The sequence below is a fragment of the Oncorhynchus masou genome, chromosome 22 (genome assembly GCF_036934945.1).
Source record: "Oncorhynchus masou masou isolate Uvic2021 chromosome 22, UVic_Omas_1.1, whole genome shotgun sequence".
NCBI lineage: Eukaryota > Metazoa > Chordata > Actinopteri > Salmoniformes > Salmonidae > Oncorhynchus > Oncorhynchus masou.
The window spans coordinates 30,564,732-30,573,064 of record NC_088233.1 but is presented as its reverse complement, the minus strand read 5'-3'; the positions used below and the strand labels follow the sequence as shown (position 1 = coordinate 30,573,064).

Below are 8,333 nucleotides of genomic sequence, written 5' to 3'. Positions count from 1 at the left end.
CTTTGTTGTCCTTAAGCCATTTTGCCACAACTTTGGAAGTACGCTTGGGGTCAATGTCCATTTGGAAGACCCATTTGCGACCAAGCTTGATCTTCCTGACTGATGTCTTGTGGATATATTGAAGCAACATCTCATAATTTTCCTGCCTCATGATGCATTCTATTTTGTGAAGTGCACCAGTTCCTCCTGCAGCAAAGCACCCCCACAGCATGATGCTACCACCCACGTGCTTCACGGTTGGGATGGTGTTCTTTGGATTGCAAGCCTCCCCGTTTTTCCTCAAAACATAATGATGGTCATTATGGCCAAAGAGTTTTATTTTTGTTTCAACAGACCAGAGGACATTTCTCCAAAAAGTACGATCTTTGTCCCTATGTGCAGTTGCAAACCATAGTCTGGGTTTTTTATGGTGGTTTTGGAGCAGTGGCATCTCCCTTGCTGAGCAGTATTTCAGGTTATATCGATATAGGCCTCATTTTACTGTGGATATAGATACTTTTATACCTGTTTCCTCCAGCATCTTCACAAGGTCCTTTGCTGTTGTTCTGGGATTGATTTGCACAATTTGCACCAAAGTACGTTAATCTCTAAGAGACCGAACGCGTCTCCTTCCTGAGCGGTATAATGGCTGCGTGGTCCCATGGTGTTTATAATTGTGTATTATTGTTTCTACAGATGAACGTGGTACCTTCAGGCATTTAAAAATTGCTCACAAGGATGAACCAGACTTGTGGATGTCTACAATTGTTTTCTGAGGCTGGCTGATTTCTTTTGATTTTCCCATGATGTCAAGCAAAGAGACACTGAGTTTGAAGGTAGGCCTTGAAATACATCCACAGGTACACCTCCAATTGACTCAATGATGTCAAATAGCCTATCAGAAGCTTTTGAAGCCATGATGACTTTTTCTGGAATTTTTCAAGATGTTTAAAGGCACAGTCAACTTAGTATATGTGGACTTCTGACCCAGTGGAATTGTGATATAATTAATAAGTGAAATAATCTGTCTGTTAACAATTGTTGGAAATATGACTTGTGTCATGCACAAAGTAGATGTCCTAACCGACTTATCAAAACTATAGTTTGTTAACAATAAATTTGTGGAATTGTTGAAAAACGAGTTTTAATGACTCCAACCTAAATGTAGGTAAACTTTCGACTTCAACTGTAGGTAAACTTCCGACTTCAACTGGTTGTAATTCCTCTTGTCTAGATGGGATAGGGTAGTGTGCAGTGTGATGGCAATTGCATTGTTTGTGGACCTATTGGGGCGGAAAGCAAATTGGAGTGGGTTGAGGGTGACAGGTAGAGTGGAGGTGAAATGATCCTTGACTAGTCTCTCAAAACACTTAATGATGACAGAAGTGAGTGCTACGGGGTGATAGTCATTTAGTTCACTAACCTTAGCTTTCTTGGGGACAGGAAAAATTGTGGCCAGCTTGAAGCATGTGGGGACAGCAGACTGAGATAGGGATTGATTGAATATGTCCGTAAACACACCAGCCAGCTGGTCTGCGCTTGCTCTGAGGACGTGGCTAGGGAAGCCTTCTGGGCCGGCAGCCTTGCTAGGGTTAACACGTTTAAATGTTTTACTCACGTTGGCCTCGGAGAAGGAGAGTCCACAGTCTTTGGTAGTGGCCGTGTCTGTGGCACTGTATTGTCAGACCAGCAATGGATAGACCTAAACACGGGCGCTTCCTGTTTTAGTTTCTGCCTATAGGAGTAGAGCAACAAGATGGAGTCATGGTCAGATTTGCCAAAAGGAGGGCGGGGAGGGCCTTGTATGCATCACGGAAGTTAGAGTAGCAGTGGTCGAGTGTGTTACTCGCTTGTGTTACTGCAATCGATATGCTGATATAATGTAGGTAGCCTTGTTCTCAGATTAACTCTGCTAAAATCCCCAGCTACGATAAATGCAGCCTCAGGATGTATGGTTTCCAGTTTGCATAATGTCCAGTGAAGTTCCTTGATGGCCATCTTGGTATCCGCTTGCGGGGGGATATACACGACTGTGACAATAATCGAGGAGAGTTCTTTTGGGAGATAATACAGTTGGCATATGATTATGAGGAATTCTAGGTCAGGTAAACAAAAGGACTTGAGTTCTTGTATGTTGTTACAATTAAGGTTGTTAATCATGAAACATACACCCCCGCCCTTCTTCTTACCAGAGACATGTTTGTTCCAGTCTGCGCGATGCATCGAAAATCCCATTGGCTGTACGGACTATGACCACAAGTCCCCAGCTAGCCATGTCTCCTTGAAACAGAGTATGCTACAATCCCAGATATCTCTTTGGAAAGCAACTCGTGTCCTAATTTCGCCAACTTTGTTAACTAGGGACTGGACATCAGCAAGTAATATACTCGGAAGCGGTGGGTGGTGTGCACACATCCGAAGCCTCGCTCCGGCACCCTCTCCTCCGACAGCGTTGTTTTGGGTCGGCCTCTGGAATCAGATCGGAATCAAAGCAGACAAAGGATCCGCTTTGGGAAAGTCGTATTCCTGGTCGTAGTGCTGGTTGTGCTGGTAAGTTGACGTCTCTCTGATATCCAATAGTTCTTCCCGGCTGTATGTAATAACAGTTAAGGTCTTCTGAGCTAACAATGTAAGAAATAATACAAGCGAAGCTGCCATCTTTATTGGCGCCATCTTGGCATATATTAGTAAGTACTGTAGTATTATATAGTAAACTGTACAGTTTTTTCATGTGGGTATAGATCAGGCCTGGGCAAAAGCCATCCCAGGGGGGCGTATGCGGCCCGCAACCTGATTCAATATGGCCTGCGTAATTATGCTCAGATCACAAAGACATCAAAATATGTTTTTATTGAGGTATCAGGGAAAGCTGTGTGCTTAGTGTGCGAAGAGAACATCTCTGTCTTGTAAGACTACAACTTGTCCCAACACTTCCAGATGAAGCAGAGAAATATAGGAATATGTCTTCTGAGCAGAGGGCAAGTGCTTCGAAAGAGTTGCTTTCTCAGTTGCAAAATCAGCAAGGACTTTTCACAAAACTGCATTCAGCAAACAATGGAATTGTGAGAGCTAGCTATGTACTGCCCCACATAATTGCTAAACATGGGAAGCCATTTGCTGAGGGCGAATTCGTTAAAGAATGTTTAATTGACTCTGCAGCAACAATTTGCCCCGAAAAGAAAGAGCTGTTTGAAAATGTTTCCCTGTCAAGATAAACAGTGACACAGCATGTTGTTGACATCGCAGAGACTATGGAAAAACATTTGAAAGACAAGGGAAAGGATGTCACCTATTTCTCCTTGGCCCTGGACGAGAGCAGTGATGCATGTGGCACTGTGCAGTTGTTGATATTCTTACGAGGCATAACCCCAGACTTTTAAATTACAGAGGAGCTTGCTTCAATGCAGTCAACGAAGAGCACTACCACAGGGAAATATTTATTGGAGGAGGTTAATAAGTGTGTGCCAAAGCTGCGACTGAGTTTTGAAAAGTTATCCAGTGTGAACACTGATGGGTTCCCAAACCTGACAGGAAAAAACATTGGTCTTGGGAAAAGGATACAAGATCAAGTGGCTGAGCTGAACCCAGATCAGATTTTTTTCTTCCTGCATTTCATCATTCATCAGGAGGTGCTCTGTAAATGTGTTCTGAAAAGGAGCCATGTTGTGGATACAGTCACTACAGTGGTAAACTTCATAAGTGCAAAATCTTTAAACCACAGGCAGTTTGTCTCACTGTTGGAAGAGACAGATTCCGGTCATGCAGATCTCTCCTACCACACAAACGTGAGATGGCTGAGTTTGGGGAAGTTGTTTAAAAGGGTGTGGGACCTGAAGTCGGAGATTACTTCGTTTTTGCAATTGAATGGCAAGTATGTGGATTTCCCTCAACTGCTAGATAAAGAATGGTTGGCTGATTTTGCCTTCACCTTGGACATCATTGCCCTCATGAATTAACTGAATTCCAAACTACAAGGGAAGGGCCTTTTTGCACATCAGATATACAGCCTTGTCAAAGCCTTCAAGGGAAAATTACTCCTCCTAACCTGCCAAGTAGAATCCAACAATCTCTCACCCACCTTCCGACACGACACTACTAGTCTGTTCCTTATCAGATGACCAACGGGAGAAGTATACATCGCTGCTGCGTGCTTTGAATGGTGAGTTTTCATATCTTTTTGAGGATTTCAAAGTGTTGGAAAATGACATGCTGTTGGTTTCCTCTCCTTTCACCTTCAAACTGACCTGCATCTTGAGCTTAACGATCTTCAGTCTGATGCAGTGACTGGAGAACTATTCAAAACAATGTCACTGATGTTCTATGCATCTCTCTCATGCTCAGAAGATGTTTGTACTGTCTGGGTCAACCTACGTATGTGCACAGACATTTCCGGGGATGAAATATAACAAGTCAAGATTCAGATCATCTCTTACTGACTCTCACCTCAGCAATCCTGCGCATCCTGCGCATAGCGACGCCAAACTTCAGTGCTCTAGTCAATACCCATCAGAGACCTCACTCCTCACACTGATTGAGTAGTTTAAATGTAATGTTGAGCTCTCTCTCTTTCTTGTGTTTTTATGCATACCCGTTAAGAAGAGTTCTGTCCGTGGGGCTGAATGCACAGTGTACCTTTCCCTACGTGTAGTTCATTGCATGTTTAATAATATATGTATATCGGTCAACACAGTCATACACATGATGTGTAGTCCTGTAATAGGATTCTAATGGTAGAAATATATTATCATGTGGCCCTCCACAGAAAATAATTGCCCAGGTCTGGTATAGGCAGATGTTATCATTCCTGATCAAGATAGTCAAACTACAATAATGTTCTGTATGTTAAGCTTCACCACAATTTCTCTCACTCTCACTCTCACTCTTACTCTCACTCTCACTCTAATTTCAGTTTAAGGGGCCTTATTGGCATGGGAAACATATGTTAATTAACATTGCCAAAGCAAGTGAAATAGATAATAAACAAAAGTTAAATAAACAATACAAAAAATGAACAGTAAACATTACACTCACAAAAGTTTCAAAATAATCAAACTATTTCAAATGTTGTATTATATCTTTATACAGTGTTGATGATGTGCAAATAGTTAAAGTACAAAAGGGAAAATAAATAAACATAAATATAGGTATTTACAATGGTGTTTGTTCTTTACTGGTTGCCCTTTTCTTGTGGCAACAGGTCACACCTCTTGCTGCTGTGATTGAACACTGTGGTATTTCACCCAATAGATATGGGAGTTTATCAAAATTGGATTTGATTTTGAATTCTTTGTGGGTCTGTGTAATCTAAGGGAAATATGTGTCTCTAATATGGTCATACATTTGGCAGGAGGTTAGGAAGTGCAACTTAGTTCCCACCTCATTTTGTGAGCAGTGTGCCTGTAAGTTTGGGTCAGTCACAGTGGTCAGGCATTCTGCCACTGTGTACTCTCTGTTTAGGACCAAATAGCATTATAGTTTGATCTGTGTTTTTGTAAATTCTTTGCAATGTGTCAAGTAATTATCATTTTTTTCTCATGATTTGGTTGGGTCTAGTTGTGTTGCTGTCCAGGGTCTCTGTGGAGTCTGTTTGTGTTTGTGAACAGAGCCCCAGGACCAGTTTGCTTAGGGGACTCCCAACAGGTTGATTTCTCTGTAGGTGATGGCTTTATGGAAGGTTTGGGAATCTCTTCCTTTCAGGTGGTTGTGGAATTGAACTGCTCTTTTCTTTATGATTTATGATAATGAGTGGGTATCTGCCAAATTCTGCTCTGCATACATTATTTGGACATGTTCACTTAGGGGTGTACTCACTTTGTTGCCAACAGTTTAGACATTAATGGCTGTGTGTTGAGTTATTTTGAGGGGACAGCAAATTTACACTGTTATACAAGCTGTACACTCACTACTTTACATTGTAACAAAGTGTCATTTCTCCAGTATTGTCACATGAAAAGATATACTCAAATATTTACAAAAATGTGAGGGGCGTACTTACTTTTGTGATATACTATATACACACACACATATATATATATATGTTGAAGAGATTGGTGCGTAAGCTGCAACCCTGTCTCAACCTCCGACCCTGTTGAGAACTTTTTCCAATTTTAACAGCACACTTGTTTGTGTACATGGATTTTATAATGTTGTATGTTTATCCACGAATACCACTTTCCATCAATTTGTATAGCAAACCCTGATGCCAAATTGAGTCGCAGGCTTTTTTGAAATCAACAAAGCATGAGAAGACTTTGCCTTTGTTTTGTTTTTCTTTTGTCATTTAGGGTGTGCAGGGTGAGTACGTTGCCTGTCGTACAGTACTTTGGTAAAAAGCCAATTTGACATTTTCCCAGTACATTGTTTTCACTGAGGAAATGTACGAGTCTACTGTTAATTGTAATGCAGAGGATTTTCACAAGGTTACTGTTGACGAATATCCCCCAGTAGTTATTGGGATCAAATTTCTCTCCACTTTTGTGGATTGGGGTGATCAATCCTTGGTTCCAAATATTGGGGAAGATGCCAGAGCTGAGGATGATGTTAAAGAGTTTAAGTATAGCCAATTGGAATTTGTGGTCTGTATATTTGATCATTTAATTTAGGATACCATCAACCCCACAGGCCTTTTGGGGTTGGATTTTGTCCTGTAGTTCATTCAATGTAATTGGAGAATCCAGTGTGTTCTGGTAGTCTTTAATAGTTGATTCTAAGATTTGTATTTGATCATGTACTGTACATGTTTTTGCTGTTTGTTCTTTGTTATAGAGCCAAAAATATTGGAGAAGAGGTTTTCCAATTTTCCCAGAAGTGATTAAATTATATGTATTCTTCAATTACATTGAGCTGATTTCTGACGTGCTGTTCCTTCTTTTTCCGTAGTGTGTTTTTGGTTGTATAGGTTTCTAAAAAAAAAAATCATTGCATTCTTCATCTGGTCCGCCTCTCCTTCACCACAAGAAAACCGTTACAGAATCACCCACCACAACAGGATCAAGCGGTGTGGTGACAGGCAGCGGCAGCAGGAGCAGCGCGAGGTGGACTGGACATGGGAGGATGAGTTGGACGGTAAAGGACCCTGGGCACAGCCAGGAGAATATCACCGCCCCAAGGAAGAGCTGGAGGCGGGGAAGGCGGAGAGGCGCTGGTATGAGGAGGCAGCACTCAACCAGGTAAGGTTGGGCAGGCTCGGTGCTCAAGAGCTCCAGTGCGCCTGCACGGTCTGGTCCATCCGGTACCACCTCCACGCACCAGCCCTCCCCCCGCACTAGGCTGTCTCTCCGTCTCATCCCTACAGCTGCTCCCGCCTGTCCAGCGCTGCCAGAGCCTTCCTCCTCTCCGGCGCAGCCGGAGTCTCCCTCCAGCCCGGCGCTGCCAGAGTCTCCCTCCAGCCCGGCGGCGCCAGAGCCCCTCTGTCCCGATCTGCCAGAGCCCCCGCCCCTCTGTCCCGAGCTGCCAGAGCCCCCGCCCCTCTGTCCCGAGCTGCCCCTCTGTCCCGAGCTGCCCCTCTGTCCCGAGCTGCCAGAGCTTCCGCCCCTCTGTCCCGAGCTGCCCCTCTGTCCAGTGGGGTCATTTAGAAGGGTGCCGTGGTTAGGAGGCAACGGAAGCGGACAAGGTGGCGGACTAAGACTATGGTGAAGTGGGGGCCACGTCCAGCACCAGACAGATGCCAAACCCAGACCCTCCCCAATAGGTTCAGGTTTTGCGGCCAGAGTCCGCACCTTGGGGGGGGGGGTACTGTCACACCTTGACCATAGTTTGCTTTGTATGTTTCTATGCTTTGTTTGGTCAGGGTGTGATCTGAGTGGGCATTCTATGTTACATGTCTAGTTTGTCTATTTCTATGTTTGGCCTGATATGGTTCTCAGAGGCAGGTGTTAGTCATTGTCTCTGATTGGGAACCATATTTAGGTAGCCTGTTTGGTGTTTTGTGGGTGATTGTTCCTGTCTCTGTGTTCGTTTGCACCAGAATAGGCTGTTTCAGTGTTCCACATTTGTTGTTTTTGTATTATGTTCATGTTTAGTTGTCTTATTAAAAAACATGAATAGTAACCACGCTGCATTTTGGTCCGCCTCTCCTTCACCACAAGAAAACCGTTACATCATCAAACCATTTGTCATTTTTTATTCATTTTCTTATGTTGTCTGCTTGACATTTTTAGATTTGATAGGGAAGTTGAGGTCAAATATACTGTTTAGGTTTTCTACTGCCAAGTTTACAACTTCACTGTTACAGTGAAACCTTTTGTCCAGGAAATTGTCTAGAAGGGATTGAATTTGTTGTCTAATTGTTTTTTGTTAGATATCAACACTATTTGCCTTCCATTTATAGCAATTCTTAATATTATTCAGTTCCT

The 8,333-nt window shown here is 43.0% G+C and overlaps 1 pseudogene; it reads left to right on the top strand.

Moving 5' to 3' along the window:
• Window positions 1-3,380: 3,380 nt before the first annotated feature.
• On the top strand, window positions 3,381-8,036 carry LOC135508818 (general transcription factor II-I repeat domain-containing protein 2A-like; annotated as a pseudogene).
• The last annotated feature ends 297 nt before the right edge of the window (window positions 8,037-8,333 follow it).